Source organism: Bubalus kerabau, chromosome 1, assembly GCF_029407905.1.
Source record: "Bubalus kerabau isolate K-KA32 ecotype Philippines breed swamp buffalo chromosome 1, PCC_UOA_SB_1v2, whole genome shotgun sequence".
NCBI lineage: Eukaryota > Metazoa > Chordata > Mammalia > Artiodactyla > Bovidae > Bubalus > Bubalus kerabau.
Window position 1 is genome coordinate 265,727,590 of NC_073624.1, and position 21,845 is coordinate 265,749,434.

The following is a 21,845-nucleotide window of genomic DNA, read 5'->3' on the forward strand; positions in this document are numbered from 1 at the left end:
TCACTTTCATGCATTGGAGAAGGAAATGGCAACCCACTCCAGTGTTCTTGCCTGGAGAATCCCAGGAATGGAGGAGCCTGATGGGCTAACCTCTGTGGGGTCACACAGAGTTGGACACGACTGAAGTGACTTAGCAGTAGCAGCAGTGCTTAAAATTGAATTTTTATAAATTAATAATGAGGTCTAATGAGGCTATAGAAATTAGACTTACTAAATAAATAGCTGGGATCCATAATCAGTCATGCAGTTGTATTTTACTAAAAGAGTCTCAGGCAACTTCTATTGTAACCACCAACTAACTCTGGTGAGGAAAGCGAGGTTGAGCTTGCATTAAGAACATCTCTGCGGAAAACTGTGGCTATAAGATGTGCTGGGTAAAGTTATCAGTTCCCATTGGAACCCACTCTGATGACTTCATGCTAGAGGGATTCTTAAGGGCTAGCAGGTAGCTCCTAGAGAAATCCAAAAGGCTCCAGCAGAAAGAATCTGTTTCACAGCCGGGAACAACACCCTGCCTCTCTGTGGCAGCTCCTCCTCGCCGCCACTGCAGCTCAGCACCTATCACGTTTAGGCCTGGAAGCCGGGAACTTGGACACTGCCAACCTTGAAGGCTGGAAGGCCTTCTACTCAGACCTACCAGTGGGCGGCGCCTCCACTCGGCTCATTTCCGGGCTCACTCGTGTGAAGCACAGCTGATTGGCCAGTGCGGGTCACGTGCCTTAACCCTGCTGCAGAGGAATCTGGGGCTGGGAAGGCTCTTACTGTGTTGAATGGGCTTCCCTGGTGGCTCAGCTGGTAAAGAATCTGCAGTATTCTGGCCTGGAGAATTCCATGGACTGTGGTCATAAAGAGTCAGACACGACTGAGTGACTTTCAGTAATGAGGATTTTCAAATGTATTGCCAGCTGCCAGCTATTTACTATGGAAAGGAAAACAGGAGAACTGCCTAATTGAACTGGAGGAAAAACCGCTGGTTACCACTCCAGTATTCTTGGCAGGAAAAGTCCCATGGACAGAGGAGCTGGTTGGCTGGGCCACTGTCCATGGGGTCACAAAAGAGTCAGATATGACTGAGTGACTAAGCAACAACAAACAACAGGTTATTTAGCAACATGGAGAAGGCAATGGCAGCCCACTCCAGTACTCTTGCCTGGAAAATCCCATGGACAGAGGAGCCTGGTGGGCTGCAGTCCATGGGGTCGCTAAGAGTCGGACACGACTGAGTGACTTCACTTTCGTGCTTTGGAGAAGGAAATGGCAACCCACTCCAGTGTTCTTGCCTGGAGAGTCCCAGGGACGGAGGAGCCTTGTAGGCTGCCGTCTATGGGGTCGCATAGAGTCGGACATGACTGAAGCGACTTAGCAGCAGCAGCAGACCTTTTAAATCGAAGAGGGCACACAGCTTTGCTCCCAGTTGGAGGGGAGAAGATCTGTGCAGGATCTCTGTGCACCAGAAAATTCCTTCTGTGCTTTTGGTCCTGATTCTGCCATAAATACCTGTTAACTTTGGCAGCACAGCCCTACTTTTCTCATGCATAATGTGAATAAGGGGCAGGGGGCAGGGAATAAACTCAGCATCCTGTGGGTTGCTCAGGACACTCAACGTTCAGCTGACACCAAACGCTCAGGCATCCCAGGGTTCAGTGTCAGCCTCACCCACAGAACCTTTGGACCACATGTGGTGGGTGAGATGATTCTCTATGTTGTTAAGTAAGCAATCATTTTTATTTCAATAGTTCTGCATGTGTTTCAGTGTTCTAGAAAAAGTAAAGTAGAACTTCCAAACTCATGATCTCTTGGATCAGTTCAGTTCAGTTTAGTTGCTCAGTTGTGTCCGACTCTTTGCGACCCCATGAATCACAGCACGCCAGGCCTCCCTGTCCATCACCAACTCCCGGAGTTCTCTCAAACTCATGTCCATCGAGTCAGTGATGCCATCCAGCCATCTCATCCTCTGTCGTCCCCTTCTCCTCCTGCCCCCAATCCCTCCCAGCATCAGGACCTTTTCCAATGAGTCAACTCTTCGCATGAGGTGGCCAAAGTACTGGAGTTTCAGCTTTAGCATCATTCCTTCCAAAGAAATCCCAGGACTGATCTCCTTTAGGATGGACTGGTTGGATCTCCTTGCAGTCCAAGGGACTCTCAAGAGTCTTCTCCAATGCCACAGTTCAAAAGCATCAATTCTTCGGCGCTCAGCTTTCTTCATAGTCCAACTCTCACATCCATACATGACCACTGGAAAAACTATAGCCTTGACTAGATGGATCTTTGTTGGCAAAGTAATATTTCTGCTTTTCAATATGCTATCTAGGTTGATCATAACTTTCCTTCCAAGGAGTAAGCGTCTTTTAATTTCACGGCTACAATCACCATCTGCAGTGATTTTGGAGCCCCAAAAAATAAAGTCTGACACTGTTTCCACTGTTTCCCCATCTATTTCCCATGAAGTGATGGGACAAGATGCCATGATCTTCGTTTTCTGAATGTTGAGTTTTAAGCCAACTTTTTCACTCTCCACTCTCACTTTCATCAAGAGGCTTTTGAGTTCCTCTTCACTTTCTGCCATAAGGGTGGTGTCATCTGCATATCTGAGGTTAGTGATATTTCTCCCGGCAATCTTGATTCCAGCTTGTGATCTCTTGGATAGTTTTGCTTAAAACAAGGCTAAGTGAAGTTGCTCAGTCGTGTCTGACTCTGAGACCCCACGGACTGTAACCTACCAGCCTCCTCCATCCATGGGATTTTCCAGGCAAGAATAGTGGAGTGGGTTGCCATTTCCTTCTCCAAGGGATCTTCCCAACTGAGGGATCAAACCCGGGTCTCCCGCACTGCAGGTAGACTCTTTACCGTCTGAGCCACCAGGGAAGCCAAGGCTAGATATGGTTAAAATGTAAATCGGTTTTTAAAATTTTAAGTAAATATAGTTATGCCAGATTAAAAAAAAATAGTGGCTTAGACAGTAAAGAGTCTGTCTGCAATGCAGGAGACCCAGGTTCAATCCATGGGTTGGGAAAATCCCTTGGAGAAGGGAATGGTAGCCCACTCCAGTGTTCTTGCTTGGAGGACCCCATGGACAGAGGAACCTGGTGGGCTACAGTTTGTGGGATTGCAATGAGTTGGACATGACTGAACGACGATAACACACATACACAAATAACCAAGGTTTGGGAAACAAGATGCAGAGCAGTATCATTTTAATGTGCATATTCAGTCAGTGAGGTTTTTATTAAAATGCAGATTCTGACTCAGGAAGTCTGTGGTGAGACTGAGATTCTTTCTGCTTTTCTAACAAGCTCCCAGTTGCTGCTGGTGGTTTGGCAACTGCATTTTGAGCTGCAGAGATGCTGAATTGTGCTGAATGTGGGTAATTTAGATTACTTGTATCTTAGATGGCAATCCACTCCAGTATTCTAGCCTGGAGAATCCCATGGATGGAGGAGCTTGTTGGGCTACAGTCCACGGGGTAGCAAAGAGTCGGACACGACTGAGCGACTTCACTTAGATTACCTAAACTGATCAGGGAATCAGAGTATCTAACAGAGATAATCAGGTTAAAATGCAGATTCTCAGGTTCCAAGACACAAAAACCTGATTCCTCATAAGGGGGTAAGGCCCAGGATTTTCTCTATTTGATAAATACCCTCCAGTTTTTCAGATGCAGGCGATGTGGGGGCCACACTGGAAGAAAGGACTAGAAGAGGGACTGGAATAGACACAGCTTATCTGGGAGCAATACTGTCCCTCGTCATCTCCAGGGAGAAGAGGCCCTTTCTACCTGTCCTGCAGGATAAGCATCTTTGGAAGTTTTATTTCATAACCATGTAATTAGTAATCTGTACCCTTGAAGAGCTCAGATATACTCACCCTCGTTGACAGAGATATGCTGCCTACACCCCTGGAGCTGTGGGACTCAGGGCTCATCCCTCTTGAGAAGCAGGCCCAAGTAAGTCATGTTGGTTGTTTGAAATGTCACTGATAAGCTGAGGTTAAGATAAGCTGAGGTTAAGAAACAAAAAAGCACAGAAAATACTGACCATGAACCAAAAAGGAATTTAAGCTACATTTTCACCTAGAAGAATTATGAGGACGGGGTCTTCTCCTCAGGGAATTATAGCATATTAGCTTTTCTTTCACCACCTTTATTTAACAGAAGTAAATGAAAAATGATAATAAGGTGGCTGTGGGGAACACCTTGCAGAAGTCAGTGGGACCCCGCCTGCTTTGATTGCTGGGTGGATGTGGGTACCAGCCTGCCCAGATGAGCACTCTTCTGAATGCCTGCTGGCCGTCACCTCTGCCTTGGCTGGACATGGACTGAGTCGCTGCTCAGCTGTCACTAGTGAGGCCTGAATTTCTGGTCCTTAACCACCCGCTGCCACTACCTCCTCCACTCATACCCCCAGCTCCCTGTCTAGAGCCTTTATTGTAACTGATTTATGGCTTTAGGGAAAACTGGCTTCTCATATTTCTTTAAAATTTTATAAGTGTTTTCCCTAACCCCAGGCACTTATTTTATATTTATTAGTTAGCATTCTATTGACTTCCCAGGTGGCTCAGACGGTAAAGCGTCTGCCTCCAATGTGGAAGACCCAGGTTCAATCCCTGGGTCGGAAAGATCCTCTGGAGAAGGACATGGCACCCCACTCCAGTACTCTTGCCTGGAAAATCCCATGGATGGAGGAGCCTGGCAGGCTACAATCTATGGGGTCGCAAAAAGTCGGACACGACTGAGCAACTTCAAGTGTAAGTGTATTCTTCCATAAGGAAAAGCATTTCCTTATCTCCCCTCAGTATCTAAAGGATATTTATTGGTGGGAATACGTCGGGGAGAGATTGCTACCTGTGTAAGATTAAAACAGAATAGTGACATTTAGCAAAAGCATTCCAGGCTAGCCAAGGCTGCATCTCCCAACTGATGGAGAAGGGGTAGCTGGCCAACAGAAGGGGTAGCTGGCCAACGTTGTCTGCGTTTCAGTTTGCATGCTTTGAGAGAAGATTCTCAGGGCGGAGAGGGATTTATTAGTGGTCGATTAAATTTTTTGATTGCCCATGAATTGGCTGAGTATATGTATAAACACATTTATTTATGGCAGTATGAATTCATGCATTCTTATTTTATTCAGTAGCTTAAAATCCATTCTTATTTTGAAATGTTTAGTCATAATGTATAATGTACAGTAATTCAGTAGAATTTTGGTTCTGTTAAACCACTCTTTAGAAAGCAAAATCTGTTATGGGATATAAAATGTTAATTTACTCCGTAGTCTAAAAAGCGACATGTGGGGGCGTGTGTTTGCACAGAGACAGCCTTGGAGCGGTAGACCTCTGCCATCAGCGGGTGACCTGCCTCGCGTTGGTTTGTTAGCCAGCCCGGGGGATGCCAGCCCCTCAGTCAGAGCGCGCATCGCCCCCTCCACGAACCGCGGGGCTCCGGGGGCGGTGCTGCCCGGGGCGGGCAGAGGAGGGCGGGGAGCGGCCTGCGTCGCGCGTCCCGGGACCGCCCCGCCGCGTCCCTCTCAGCGCGCTCCGCTGCGGCTGCAAACTGAAACCGCGGGGGCCGAGCGCAATCGGTAATGCAAACGTCCCGCAAGCCCGGCTGAAGCCTCCGGGGCCCCGAAGCCGGACGCAGAGTGAGTACTGATTTCGGCCGCTTGTCCTCGAGGCTGCGGCGGCTTCCCGGGCCGGCGGGCTCCCAGCGACTGGACGTGCTCCCCGACCAGTCCCTTGACCTTTAAGATCCATCTCCTTCCAGTGGGTTCTAAGCTCCCTTGTGTTACTTGCCGACCCCTCCTCCCTGTCGGTGCCGCAGTGGCTGGCTGCTGGACTGGAAATGAATCTGGTGATCGTACAGGGTAGGGTTCCAAAACCAGGGATTTGTGTGACCTGGAAAAAATGCTGAAAGACAAAAAAGAAAGAGCAGCAGCTCTGTGGATTCGGTTTGGCCCTGTGATCTTTAGGATTAGACCCCGTCTTCTTCCCGCGCCCTGCCCCCTCCGCCGTGGTGACCTCCGTTTTAGAGAATGACTTCACTGTGTGTAACCTCTCTGGGAGTTGGTGATGGACAGGGAGGCCTGGCGTGCTGCGATTCATGGGGTCGCAAAGAGTCGGACACGACTGAGCGACTGAAATGAACTGAACTGAACCTCTGAGTGTACCTGATAACATGCTGGGTGTGGCGTGGCCGGTGTTGTGACTTGTTTTGGTTCTGTTTCCTTGAACACAACCTGAGGCTGTGGTCGGATGACATCACAAAGAGCAGTGCTTTGTACCTGTCTTTCAAGAATGCAACATGTTTTTGTGGAGATTTGACAGTGTCTTCTGCGCTGTTGGCGTGGTCTGGTGCCTCAGTTATAAATGCATACCGGGCTGGTTCTTTATTTCCATTTTACAGCTTGAGAAAAGGAGGCTGAGAGTTTAAGAAGCGTCCTCCAAGGGTGGGACCTTGGGACCTCTGACTAGTCCCCTGGGGAATCCACCTGTACCTACAACAGAGGAATGGGACTGCCTAATCGGCAGTTCTGGAAATTTCCTGTTATATGAGATGTTTTCTAGAGGGAAAACCTCTGCATTGCAGGGAGGGTCAGTAAGGAGTGGCACCTGCTGTTTAAAGCTGGCAAGTTTATTTTCTAATGAAGAGTGCCTCTTCCTGACATGTTGTTTGTGGAAACTGAATTTAATTCTTGCATGCTGATTTTCAGTATCTAAAGGATATTTATTGCTGGGAATGCGGTGGGGAGGAGATTGCTGCCTGTGTAAGATTAAAACAGAAGAGTGACATTTAGCAAAATCATGCTAGACTAGCCAAGGCTACATATGCCGACTTGGAGAAGGGGTAGCTGGCCAATAGCAGTGAGGATAGAGCGGGAATCCTGGTACAGGCAGCAAGAACTCTTGATGACTGTTTTTTGTTTTTGTTTTTGTTTTTAAAGTGAACTTTGCAGACTGCCTGACATGTTTACGAAGCAGTGCCTTCAAGTATAAACATTGTCTGTATCAGTTCTCATGCTTTGAGAGAAGATTCTCAGTGCGGAGAGAGTTTATTAGTGGTCAGTTAGGTTTCCTGATTGTCCATGAACTGGCTGAGTATAATTCTTCTCTCACCAATGAAGATTTAAAAGAGAACAAGTAAACTGATCATTTGAAAAAGATTTAGGAAAACATGGGAAGTTAATTTGAATTCAGTTCATAAAGTCAGCCAAATATTTGTGTTCCTATTCATTGTTTATAATAACAAGTATCTGTAAGGCATCACTACTTCTTAGCTGGAAATATTTACTTTTCTCACAATATGAACCACTTAATCATTCAGTCCTATTTAAATAAAAAGCCCACAACCTATGTTCTCTTGTGTACATAGATATCTTTGTCTCTTCTCTTTACCTCACAGTGCCCTCATTTTGGAGACTATTTGAATCTGGGATATGTGTTTTAGCATCAGTGTGTCTGGCCTCATAAGAAGGAGCTATTTTATCCTGTAGTTTTTTGTATATTGAATTAATAATCTTCATACTGGGAAAGTACAGTGGGTCTTCACAAACAGTTGTGTTTTATTTTTTTTCTCTGTGAATAGCTTTTAACTAAAAAATGTCAGTTACCCAGTGTTTCTCAACAGAGTACTAATGGCATTTGGGTTGACAGTTCTTAATTGGGCGGGGCTCTCTTGTTCCCACTAAATGCCAGAGCATGACAAAAATGCTGTCATGCACACATTTTAAAATACCCGTTCATTGGGTGCTGACCCCCACCCCCTGCCATGGTTAAGATCAGTCGATACACTATTTTTATGGAAAGCCATAAATATAATTACTCAGTCCCATTGAAGAAAGTAGGGAAAACCACTAGACCATTCAGGTATGACCTAAATCAAATCCCTTATGATTATACAGTGGAAGTGAGAAATAGATTTAAGGGCCTAGATCTGATGGATAGAGTGCCTGATGAGCTATGGAATGAGGTTCGTGACATTGTACAGGAGACAGGGATCAAGACAGTCCCCATGGAAAAGAAATGCAAAAAAGCAAAATGGCTGTCTGGGAAGGCCTTACAAATAGCTGTGAAAAGAAGAGAAGTGAAAAGCAAAGGAGAAAAGGAAAGATATAAACATCTGAATGCAGAGTTCCAAAGAATAGCAAGAAGAGATAAGAAAGCCTTCTTCAGCGATCAAGCAAAGAAATAGAGGACAACAACAGAATGGGAAAGACTAGAGATCTCTTCAAGAAAATCAGAGCTACCAAAGGAACATTTCATGCAAAGATGGGCTCGATAAAGGACAGAAATAGTATGGACCTAACAGAAGCACAAGATATTAAGAAGAGGTGGCAAGAATACACAGAAGAACTGTACAAAAAAGATCTTCACGACCCAGATAATCACAATGGTGTGATCACTGACCTAGAGCCAGACATCCTGGAATGTGAAATCAAGTGGGCCTTAGAAAGCATCACTACGAGCAAAGCTAGTGGAGGTGATAGAATTCCAGTTGAGCTATTCCAAATCCTGAAAGATGATGCTGTGAAAGTGCTGCACTCAATATGCCAGCAAATTTGGAAAACTCAGCAGTGGCCACAGGACTGGAAAAGGTCAGTTTTCATTCCAATCCCAAAGAAAGGCAATGCCAAAGAATGCTCAAACTACCACACAATTGCACTCATCTCACACGCTAGTAAAGTAATGCTCAAAATTCTCCAAGCCAGGCTTCAGCAATATGTGAACCGTGAACTTCCTGATGCTCAAGCTGATTTTAGAAAAGGCAGAGGAACCAGAGATCAAATTGCCAACATCCTCTGGATCATGGAAAAAGCAAGAGAGTTCCAGAAAAACATCTATTTCTGCTTTATTGACTATGCCAAAGCCTTTGACTGTGTGGATCACAATAAACTGTGGAAAATTCTGAAAGAGATGGGAATACCAGACCACCTGATCTGTCTCTTGAGAAATTTGTATGCAGGTCAGGAAGCAACAGTTAGAACTGGACATGGAACAACAGACTGGTTCCAAATAGGAAAAGGAGTTCGTCAAGGCTGTATATTGTCACCCTGTTTATTTACCTTATATGCAGAGTACATCATGAGAAACGCTGGACTGGAAGAAGCACAAGCTGGAATCAAGATTGCCGGGAGAAATATCAATCACCTCAGATATGCAGATGACACCACCCTTATGGCAGAAAGTGAAGAGGAACTCAAAAGCCTCTTGATGAAGGTGAAAGTGGAGAGTGAAAAAGTTGGCTTAAAGCTCGACATTCAGAAAACGAAGATCATGGCATCTGGTCCCATGACTTCATGGGAAATAGATGGGGAAACAGTGGAAACAGTGTCAGACTTTATTGTTTTGGGCTCCAAAATCACCGCAGATGGTGACTGCAGCCATGAAATTAAAAGACACTTACTCCTTGGAAGGAAAGTTATGATCAACCTAGATAGCATATTCAAAAGCAGAGACATTACTTTGCCAACAAAGGTTCATCTAGTCAAGGCTATGGTTTTTCCTGTGGTCATGTGTGGATGTGAGAGTTGGACTGTGAAGAAGGCTGAGTGCCAAAAAATTGATGCTTTTGAACTGTGGTGTTGGAGAAGACTCTTGAGAGTCCCTTGGACTGCAAGGAGATCCAACCAGTCCATTCTGAAGGAGATCAGCCCTGGGATTTCTTTAGAAGGAATGATGCTAAAGCTGAAACTCCAGTACTTTGGCCACCTCATGTGACGAGTTGACTCATTGGAAAAGACTCTGATGCTGGGAGGGATTGGGGGCAAGAGGAGAAGGGGACGACAGAGGATGAGATGGCTGGATGGCATTACTGACTCGATGAACATGAGTCTGAGTGAACTCCGGGAGTTGGTGATGGACAGGGAGGCCTGGCGTGCTGCGATTCATGGGGTCGCAAAGTGTCGGACACGACTGAGCGACTGATCTGATCTGATCTGATTGTTTCCAATCTTTAAGGGTCTTTTACTGCATCTCTTAAGACAGGTTGACTTCTGAGCAAGTCCATACATATATTTGAACCTTGGAGATTTGGGTGGAGGCTATGTGTAATCCTATTGCTAAAGTGACATTGTTAGCCTTGTGCCCTCCTGTTCACATTAGGCAATAATAATAAATTATTAGCAAGTGACTTTAATAGGTTTCAGAAAAAGAACAGATCAACACAATCTGTATTAGATCAGCGTATTGGCTCAGTGGTTAAGCTTCTGCCTGCCAAGCAGAAGACGTGGGTTCTATCTCGGGGTTGGAAAGATCCCCTGGAGAAGGAAATGGCAACCCACTCCAATATTCTTGCCTGGAGAATCCCATGGACGGAGAAGCCTGGTGGGCTACAGTCCATGGGGTCACAAAAGAGTCAGACACAACTTAGTGACTAAACAGCAAAAAAAAAAAAAAATCAGCATTAATAGTTATAACTACACTTACTGACAATTACTGTATTCTAGGCATATGTCGAGCACTTTACATGATCTGATGATGAGAAAGGGAGGAGGAAGATACCTTTATCATGCCCACTTTCCAGATTAAGAGAGTAAGAGCCTGATCTTTTAACCACTGCACTGTGTTGTTTCTCAGGACGTGTTTAACAGCTCTCCATAAAATACTTCCTAAAAAATGAGTTGTAGTGGGTGAAGTTAATGCACACTGAAGTCTCATTTGACTATATCGTCTCATTTGGCTATGGTTACTTTTCTTAGAATACCAGCTTTTTATTCTACTGTGAGCCCTTTCAACACAAGATCCACATCTTTGGATCACCACTGCATCTTCCGTGCTGCCTTCCGCATAGTAACTGCTCAATAAATGTTTGTTGAATTGAAAAAGAAGATTTTTTTTTCTTTCAGTTTGAACAGAGCCCTAAGATAGTGTTGCAGTAGTGTAGAGCTTTACCCTAGGTAGGCAGAAAAGGTACAACAATATTCGTTTTTGTTCTCTACGCTTTATGAGCATTTACAGCTTAACATCTGTTTGTCCATTAGCTAAAGATTAGGTAATCAAAAAAGATCCATAATGAACTCTTTTTGTTTAACTTCTACAATGGCCAGTCATGGTGCAGAGGATACAGACGTGAAGTATGGCCCATATAACAAATATAAAAACACAATGTAAAAAGTGCTAAAAAGCATTGCTGTCAAGGTGCTGTGAAGCAGTGCAAGTTTGAGGGAAGGGGGATGAGGTTAAGATGGGCCTGTTTTTCTGGGAATAAACATTAGTAAAATGAGTCCCTTAAAGAAGATCTGTAACCAGTCAGTTCAAGGCCGGACTCTTCAGAGATCTGAATACATCCAACTTCCCAAGCATTGGCTCGCCTCAGTCATTATTTTCTTGATCCATCTTTCCAGACTTGCCCCTGACTCCCAGCAGAGTTACTCTGATCTCCTGTCGCATACTTTTCCGTATGCTGTTATGTGGGGCTGAGAGTTTGGATTCATTTTAGGGCTCTCTCGTGAGATGTTCTTGACAACTGTCCCCTGCAGACAGGATTCCCATCAGATGGCAATGACAACCTGAGATTTCCATTTGTCCTGCACAGTGCACAGATCAACTGGAGACTCCATAGCTGCCTGAGTCAGAGCTGTCTGTCTGCCAAACCAGCTTTGAGGGTGACAGGTCGTCCTGTTCATCTTCCTGTTGCTTCACAACCCAAGCTGAGATGCAGGGAGGCCAGACAAGCTCACCAACAGGATAACCTGCCCCTGCATTCCAGACACTTACCTCCAAGGGCACATTCTCTCCATTTTGTTTCTGATTGAATATTTCATGTTTCCCAGCTGCCACGTGGTGGATACATATCCTTAGCAAAACAAGGAAGAAGTTCAGATGCTCACCTGCTCACCCTTTATCATTTTTATTGATTCCTTCGCTAGCAGTAATTGGCGCATCTTAGTTACAAAGGTGCCTTTGGTCTCTTTTGTTGAAAGTGTTTGTTTATTTTCCCTTAGATGCCTTTGCAACACTTAGAAAACCCTAACAATCAGTTTTATTTGGGAGGATTTCTTATATGTTGGAAAGAAGATTTGGGTCTGCTTTTACTGATTAGTCAAGTTAGCTTTGGTAAACAGGTTTAGATATTGCCAAAACATAATTATCCTCAGTTCTCTAGGTCCCATGGTACATACTGATTATAATGGCTAAGATGTGTGTGAGTGGTGATGATTCCGTGGCTCGTCATCATCATCATCCGAGTTCTGGAACGTAAGGAGTTTCCCAGGGAGTCCTGCAAATGGACTAGTTATACTAAGCAATGGGGAAGTTGACTGTAACCGAAGCAGGGCTTCCTTAATTGCGCAGGGCTGTGTTTTAGCAGCAGGGTCTCCTCAGAGGAGAGAAGTTCTTGTTTCTTAAATAGAGAAGGCAGTCTAGTGGGATAATCCCAGGCTAATCCATGGGCCTGGGACTCTCCTGACCTGTGTCCTGGGGTTGTACTTCCTCCTCTCCCCTTGGAATGCTCTAATGCAGTGTTTCATGATATGAAGTCTGGAAAGCATCTGTGTGAAATTCACCTGAGATCCTTAATTAAAAATGGAGAGTGTCCAGGTCGCACCTCAGACCTACCCAGTCAGCATTGCTGGTATCTATGGCCCAGTAAGCTTTCAAGGTAAAATCCTTAAACCTGTAAAAGTGGAATGAGCGCTGCTTTAAGAAGGGAGTTGGCTCACCAGAGTCGGTCAGTGAGCAGCGGTGCAGTGCAATCTTGCTGAGAGTTGTGGCTCTTCTACTGAAGGAAGCTGAGACTTCTGAGCCATCCTGAGTGGCCTCCCTGAACTGACCTGATTGATGTTCGTGGCCCTCTGTTGGAGCCTAAGAAAGGGCCTGAACTTTCAAAGCTGGTATAAGAATGCACCTGGGCGAGTAAGCAGGCATACTCTTTGGACTCTGTCATGGACTGAGCTCCTCAGTATAAATACCTCAATGAGATCTTGATCCCTCCAGAGTTGTCCAGAATAGAGTTGCTGGGGCAGAAAGTTGCTCCTACAAAGAAACCAGAGACTCAGTCTCCTGCATATTGTTTCTTCATTAGCTGTACTAATGAAGGGTGGCCAGAGTAGCAGAGGGAAAATTATTTGTATGGTTTTCAGTCGTATAAGTCTTTTCTGTTTCCTTCTTATTGTGGGATAGGAAAATTCTGTTTATATCTAACAAAGCAAATAAAATTGTCTAATATAATGCCATTACCATGACTTGTCATTATCAGAGTCCTGGGATATATGCTTTTGGACATGCTTCTTTTCATAATATTTTGTTTACAAAGATGCATGAGGTTCAGAGGGCTTGGTCTACAGTGGGGAACTGAAACTTGTGGCCAGAATTTTTATCTTCCAGGATTCTCAACTTCTCTTTTATACTCGCCATCTCTTGATTTATGTCTTTAATTAATGTTTTAATGTTAAATTTTATATTTATGTGTCTAGAACAGAAAGGGGCTCTTGAATCAGAATTCAGATTAATTTTATTAAGCCTGCGCAATGTTTTTAAAATTTTTGAAAGCCTTTAGATAATAACTGCACATTCTATTATGTCGTGAAGCCTCCTACCCCCTCTTCATTCTGGCCTGATACACTCATTCACATCCCCCGAAGTATATTTTCATTTGAGTGTTAGAATCCTGATCTACAGAGATAGACAAATATTATGTTTCTGAAATGCTTTCAGAAAAAAAATTTACTTTTTTCTTAAATAAATCCTTGCAACTGAGCTGTATACTAGATGTGTGGATATGTGTAGCGTTAAGAGTTCCTCTAGTGGGCCAGAATATCTGCCTATAAGATAACAGTGCTATTGAGCTTGGCGAAGCCTATATTCTACATTTTTCTAGTGTAAGAAAGATGTACACTACAGGCATAATCCCAATTATCAATCGTCCTCAGAGTTTGTGGTCATGAGGCTGGAGAAGACAGATACTCTTGGAGTATTGCAGGACTGTTTTTTTAGGGAGTATCTATGCTGTTTAGTAACTCAGACTCGCCATGTCAGCACCACAAATCTTCATTTCAAAACCAGCTGGAAAGTACTTTTGAAAAGTAATTTTGTGAATCTGACCCATTATCTAATGAATTCTGGTACCTTTCTCTTGACCAAATGAAAGCAGGAAGAGACTTAAGTTTGTTACCGGAAGAAAAGTTCATTTCAAAACCAGCTGGAAAGTACTTTTGAAAAGTAATTTTGTGAATCTGACCCGTTATCTAATGAATTCTGGTACCTTTCTCTTGACCAAATGAAAGCAGGAAGAGACTTAAGTTTGTTACCGGAAGAAAAGTGCCCATGGATAACGATAGATGGTTTTAATAGAAAATACAGGCCATTCCACCAACCCCCTATAAAGCCATCTCCTTTAAAACTACCTAAAGCAGTCATTGTTAATGTCAAAGAGTTTCAGAATCCCCTGGGGGGCTTACAGTTTTTTAGGCTGTAACCCTTCCTTTCTCTTCCGCCTGCCTTACACTTTTGGACAAACTCCTTTGTAAGTTTCTAAGTGTCCATTCCTGCCCTGCCCCTCCCCACACAGTGCCCATCAGTGGTTCTGCTTCTGGGCCAAAAAACACTGAAAACTGAATTCTCTCAGTCGTGTCTGACTCTTTGCAACCCCATGGACTCCCTGGAGCCCACCAGGCTCCTCTGTCCATGGACTTCTCCAGACAAGAATCCTGGAGTGAGTAGCCATTCTGTTCTCCAGAGTATCTTCTGACCCAAGGATCGAACTCAGCTCTCCTGCGTTGCAGGCAGATTCTTTACCACCTGAGCCACCAGGGAAGCCCCAAAACCACTGAGCTAGGTGTTAATTATCTGTGACCGCCAATTCCGAGACCCTCCCTGAAGCAGAGAAGTATAACCCTGGTGTCCAGAACGTCTCATTAAAAATGCCAGAGATAAAAGCCAAAAACTGTCGCTCCTTGATGAACCATGTGAAGAACATCTCCGAGTTAGCAAGCCTGTGCCTCAACAAGCTGGCGAGCATGCTGGGGAGCTCTTCGAGTGCCAGGCAGCTCTGTGACTTCACTCACACCTCCTATGCAGAGGTCCTGTCCAGAGGGAAACTGAAAAACTGAGCAGTGCTGCCTGTTTTCTTAGCCTGTGATCGTGCTTCTCAGCTGCTCTTTGCCTGCCCTCCACGGGGCTTTATTAATAATTAGCCCATGGTAAAGAATCCACCTGCCAGTGCAGGAGACACGGATTCAGTCCCTAGGTCAGGAAGATCCCCTGGGGAAGGAAATGGCAACCCACTCCAGTATTCTTGCCTGGGAAGTCCAAAGGACAGTGGAGCCTGGTGGGCTACAGTCCATGGGGTCACAAAGAGTCAGACATGTCTCAGCAACCAGACAAACAGCAAAGGTGTTAATGCTTGACCTGGCACAGTGCCCCATAGCTGGATATAACATTCATTGCCAGCAATCATTATGTATAATTTTAGTATAAAATAATTAAATATGTATGGATTCCTGCATATTTCACGTAGTTTCAATGATTAAAACTAGTGATCATTTTTCCCTAGCAATATTATAAAATTATATCATCTTCTATGTGATGTCCTACTGTAACTTGAGTTTTAACTCAATTGGTTCATTAGCTAATTATTGTTAGAAATTTTAGCCATAAAATGTCCACACATTATTAAGAAACAGTGTACCCCCTTGTTGAATATTTAGAGATCGTAAGGGAAAGGCTCCCCTCTTTTGGCTGTTGAGTTTGAGTTCTTCCTTGGTTTCAAGAATTTTTTTCAATTATTACAGTAATGGGTGCTGAATTATTCTCAAATAGTGTTCTTGTGGTAGGATTCCTAGCCTGGCAAATTAGAACTGTCTCATTCTCTATAGTCCTCTGACAATCATATTCTTACACCTCTACTTGAGTTTCCAAAGACTGAATGTGATGAACATTGATCTACATATTTGCAATTAAAATCTTGGCAAAATACCCCAGTTGATTTCCAGTTGAGCCAGTGATAAACCGTAACTTTTCTCTGTGTGTATAACTTCTCCACATTCTTCTACTGACCAATGAACTGAAGATTGGGTTACTATTTAAAGTGGAGAGACAACCAATAGGAAACAAACGATTAACAAAGGACATTCTGATAATCTGTAGATAATTCTGGAATGCTGTGGGAGAGGGGTTAGGTCCAGCAGTATGTATGTAGTTTGGAGAAACTCTCCAGGATCTAGATAAATGGAAAATAAATGAAAAGAAGAAAACCCAACTGTTTATTATTTGTTAAACAACTACTGTGCTAAGTGATTTATGGATTTCATTTAATCCTCTTAAGAGTTGCATATTTTGCAACTAGGTAAATGGGTATTAGGACAGTTTTTAAAATGAGAAGACTAAGGCTTAGATTAAATAATTTACCCTGGGTCACATAGATAGCAAGGTTCTATTTGATTCCAATGCCTTTTTCAGTAGACCAGTCTTATAAAATCCTAGACTCAGTAGTTTATATTCAGGCAGTTTAAATAACTGAGAGAGGAATTTGTATCTAAATTCAGAAAACCACTAGAAATTGATATTATGCCCTCAATATTATGCTCAACATCTTAATGCTGTGGAAATTCTGATTGATTAAATTTCCTACTTCTGTGAAAGAGTATATTGTACACTGATTGAAATTAGCAAAGAAGAGTTTTGTTGACAGTTTCTTCAAATGTCTTAATGGGCAGTAAAGAAGGAATAAATTGCACATCTGAATATAGGGAAATTTAAGGAAAAAAAACAGGTAAAATTCATAGTGAAAAACATCCTTCTGGTGTTGGAATGCAGAACTTTTGCTTAAACTTAAGGATAAGCAGCACTGTTCATATTTTTACAAATTTTTTACATATTTAAAATGAAACCTATTTAAAAATCAATTCTCCTATTCTATTGAATTTTGTTTTTAATTTTAGGGAAAAGTGAGATGAAATGTGGAAGGTATTGATAATTCCCACTGTACAGATGAGGAAACTGAGGCACAAAGCAGTTAGGGAATTTGCACAAGGTCATACAGCTGGTAGCAGAGCTGGAATTCAAACTCAAGTGGTCAGGCTCCACAGCTGTTCTCCTGACTAAATAAAATTACCTCTTAAATATTTTCAAAGATTAAGCTTGCTGTTAGTGTACATTTGTGAATTTGTTTTTCTTACGTGCTTTCTATAACAATGCTTTATTTCACCCTGCATTTTCATTTTCATTATTTGGAAATCAGCTTGGAGAAGGGAACTTTGTACTAATTCCTGTCAGTTAAGTCTTCTTATTAAGAGCATGCTTCATGGAGAAGCCAGCTACAAGAATGGCCATGTGACAGACTCATCTCTCAGGCACCAAGCAACTGGCTGCATCTCTGTGTTTCCTTATAGGTACCTTCTCAGTTTCGGTAAGAGGCACTTTGAGCCTATCATCCCTGTGGAGATTGAGACGGGCCGTTGGTTTTATTACACAGCAGTCCATAAAAAGTTCTCATTTCTTTCACTCTTTGTTAGGTTTGTGCCTAAGGAATGAATTTGAAAGCACTACGAAAACCAAGCTGAAAGGCTTTCAGGCAACTGTTCACCAGAGCTCAGAATTTTTTATTCTTGTACAATAATCATATCACCAGTAGCCATATATTCTTCAGATGAGTTCATAATCTTTTAGGATAAATAAGTGATGCATTTCAACCCAAACAAAATTTTGTCATGTAAAATAATATTGCCCTTTCTCTGTAGGATAAACAATATGAGACTTCTAAAAGCAGTGGTCACCACTGAACTGCTTCACCATTCTGAGACTGAGGAGAACTTTTGAAAGTGAATGTCACTCAGTCATGTCTGACTCTTTGTGACCCCATGGCCTGAATCTCCAGGCCAGAATACTGGAGTGGAGATCCTTTCCCTTCTCCAGGGGATCTTCCCAACCCAGGGATCGAACCCAGGTCTCCCGAATTACAGGGGGATTCTTTACAAACTGAGTTAGGAGGGAAGCCCAGGCAATTGATATTTGTAAAATGATACAAATTACTTTTGTTTACTAACTTCTGATGTGCCAGGCCTTATGAACACACCCTCATTAATTCCTCACTACCATCTTATGAGGTAGATGTCACCTTTATACCATTTAACAAATAAAAAAACACAATCTTGGAAAGCTTAGTACTTCCCCGTAGCTCAGATGGTGAAGAATTTGCCTGCAACGCAGGAGACCTGGGTTCGATCCCTGGTTGGGGAAGATCCTCTGGAGAAGGGACTGGCAACCCACTCCAGTATTCTGGCCTGGAGAATCCCATGGAGAGAGGACCCTGGCAGACTACAGTCACAAAGAGTCAGATACGAAACTTTAAGCAACTTGCCTGAAGTTACACAGATAGTGTGATTCCCCAGGTCTATGGGACTCCAGAAGCTAAACTCCTATGTTTCCCCTTTGAACATCTACCAGTGGTTACATTATTTACTAAGCTTTACATATTTATAGCATATCATATTAGAGTTGCAGAACTCCCGAGTTCTCAAGCCTGACAGTTTACAAAGGAGGAAACTGTGTTCTAGAGAGGTTAAGACTTAAGTTCAAAGAACTTGTCATGGGCTGTCTTCCTCATTGTTCATTATGTCACTTCTAATCTGCTTAAATTGACTCACAAGCTTAAGAATGTCCTAGCCAAGCAAACCTTTTCTAGGGGAGGGACCACAAGAGGAAAGTAGGCTGTCTTTTCCAGGTCTAACTTCTCTGGCTTGTTTGGGGCAGCCAAAGGCAGACAGAGTTGGAATTATTCATGCATTAAGTAAAGTAACCAGGCTCCCAAAGGCATGAACACAACTTGAAAAAAAAGCTGCATTTCTCCTCTTTGATGACGAATCCAGGCCGCGTGGCTTGCTCTCTTCCTTGCCTACAAAATAATCAGCCCCGGTGGGGGAGGGAAGGGGAACACTGGAAAAGTGGGGCTCACAAAGCAATGAAAATGAAGCAATTGTCTTAGGGTACAGAACTTCACACCTTTTGTGGCTTTTTTCCTAAGCGTTTGGGGTGCTCCTGTGTCACAGCTCACAATCAGGCACTCACAGGGTGTGGCCAAATGTTCTAAGGTCTCTCGGGCTTGGATTTCGATCACAGATCAGCTGTGGCTACTGTCCCAGTTGCCAGGCAACGTGTGGATGTTTATTTTGAGGTCTGTCCACAGGGTTGCATCAGAGGCCAAAGATGCATGTGCTCTCCACTTCCCAGAGCAAGTAGAGCTCAGGCTTTCTATTTTTATCTTAAGGCTGTGCAGTCCCTTTTAATGTATTTCATGAGTGTATAGCATCCTCAGCCTGGATAGAATCACTTTCTGTTTCCCCCAGGCAGTGTTCAGGTCGCCTCATTTGGCCATGTTCTACTTTATCCAGCCAGTCAGACTCTGGACTGATGATCTCTGGTACTTCCCCGCCTCTGAGTCTTGCTCAAGCTGTTTTGCTCATCTGGAATGACTACCCTGTCCCTGGCTCCATCTCTTTGTTTTGTAAAACTGAAATATTTCGTTTTACTTTTTGAAAGTAGGGGAGTCAACTTGTTATAGCATAAAGTTTATGGACCTTATTGTCAGTGTCTGTGTTCAGATCCAAGCTCTACAGCTTCTCAACTGTGAGATCTTAGATAAGTTACTTAACTTCTCTGAGCCTCAGTATTCTCCTTTGTAAAATGCAGGTAATAATGATTGGGTCCTAGGATTTTATAAAGATACACGGAAATCAGATGCCTAAAGCACCTGCCACAGTTCCTGGCGCATGGAAGGTTCTATAGTCCTCACCTGCCTCCCGATCCCAACTGCCATGAATACTAAGTGAATTGCTCCCGTCTCCTCTGTGAAGTTTTCCCTAGCCATCTTCAAAGCTGCATCTCAGAAATACAGTCTCCCTCTTCTGATCTCTTATAACTTGGTGTTATACTTAGGATCCTCTCACAGTTGACCTGGTCTCATATTGCACACGTGTGGAGGTGGAAGTTGGTGCCCTAACTAGGTCTGCTGGCACCAAGCCATGTTCTCCCTGAAAGAGATGGCTCAGCTTCATTCATAAATGACCCATTTCATGGGAATCATATTTTTTGTTAGGATTAAATATCATACTTTTTTAGGTAACTGAACTGTGGTTCTCTTGAGAAGCATCATTATTATGGTAAATAATTAAAAGCATTGTGAGACAGGATGGTATGTCATGGTGTGACTGCAGGGCGAACAATAGACAATTAAACATCTGAATATTCATTTCCTAAAGTGAATAGTCCATCCCCATAAACGTGTTCTCACTGGGTCCATGAGCGGTGTCTGTGAAGAACAGCAGTGCTTTCTTTAGAAAGCCCCTCATAGGCCATCTATTGTTTGTTCCAGGTGTCTCACAGGAAGCAGCTAAGGGTTTTGTTGTGTGCCTCTGAGTACTTTTTTGAAGTTATACAACTGCCCGGTAATGCCAGTAAGGGTATAGAAGACTAGATGTTTGTTTTCCTAACTTGTTTTCTGACCTGTGCTTTAAACAAAATTTCTGGTGATTGAATAAAACTAATATAATGTTCATTTGAGCCATCACATAATACTCATGTTTATTCATGTACAAATTCATACATTAATTTATTTAACAAATACTTACTAAGTACCTATTATGTGCGACATTCCCTGGTGGCTCAGAGGGTAAAGCGTCTGCCTGCAGTGCGGGAGACCCGGGTTCGATCCCTGGGTTGGGAAGATCCCCTGGAGAAGGAAATGGCACCCCACTCCAGTACTGTTGCCTGGAAAATCCCATGGATGGAGGAGTCTGGTAGGCTACAGTCCACGGGGTCGCACAGAGTCCGACACGACTGAGCGACTTCACTGTCACTGTGTATGACATTTGGGTATGTGCAGCTGCTGAGACAGGCATGGTCCCTGGCCTCATGGAGTTCAGGTTTGGGTCTCTGACAGAAACTGTAAAAAAAGAAGTTTTTAAAGAAAATCTATGATTTTTTCTTTAATTTTTTTTTGAGATGAGTCATTAAAATAAGAATCTCATTATGGTTCAGAAACAAATTATACATTTCTCTCTTGTGCATCTAGCAGACCTAGTTACTGATTTGTCAGAACTTCTTAGTTTAAATTTTTTTTAATATTTGTTTTGTGCTTTGCTCAAATTGCCCTAGTATTTGGTATCAGATTCTCTCACAGTAACCCTGTGGGGCACATGGTATTCCCATGTGGGAAACTAGACGCTCTTCCGATTTAATTGACTTGCTCATGGACTCATGGCCATAAGAAGCAATCAGATTGAACCTTTCTTCTGATTTATTAATTATTTTCTTTATTTTAGCTTTCTTTTTTTGAAAAAGCAAGTATTAGAACCATACTTTATTCTTTGTTTAAATGAAACGGATAATTAGCAAATGGAAACAAAGATTGGAATCAACAGTGGATTTTGAGCTCCTCTCTGCTACTAAACACTATGATAGGCACCCTGGGGAGTGGAAATGATTTCTGTCTCTTGGTCAGTTTACAGCTTTGTTGATAAGACATAACTGATACATAGAAGAGACTCAGTAACCCTCAACAGCATATAGGATTAAGTATTCAAGTAAGAAGTACAAACATATAAGGGAGTTGAGAAGATAGGATGAGCTGAAGCAGATACAGGTGTTGCATTTTGAGCTAAGTCTTCAAGGGTAGGAGGAATCTGAGCAGAGGAAGGCTTCCATGCCATGGGGATGGCAAGATGCAAGGCTCAGTGGTGGATGGGAGCGTGGTGGTGATGCTCACACTGACTAGCCTTTGTCCAGCATTTGTCACTTCCCATGCATTGTTATTCGGAGAAGGCAATGGCAACCCACTCCAGTACTCTTGCCTGGAAAATCTCAGGGACAGAGGAGCCTAGTGGGCTGCCGTCTATGGGGTCGCACAGACACGACTATGGACATGACTT

At 43.3% G+C, this 21,845-nt stretch overlaps 1 protein-coding gene across 13 annotated transcripts in view; it reads left to right on the forward strand.

The window, feature by feature from the left end:
- Positions 1-21,845, forward strand: part of CAST (calpastatin) — a 133,286-nt gene that overhangs the window by 42,693 nt on the left and 68,748 nt on the right. Inside the window, exon 1 of one of the 13 annotated variants that reach the window (XM_055565287.1) lies at positions 5,484-5,630. The exons of 10 other annotated variants lie outside the window; for them this stretch is intronic. The gene's annotated coding sequence lies outside the window, so the exon portion shown is untranslated. Of the gene's footprint in view, positions 1-5,483; positions 5,631-17,257; positions 17,330-21,845 lie in introns of those variants that run through there. 2 more of the 13 variants (XM_055565292.1, XM_055565302.1) reach the window with 2 other exon arrangements.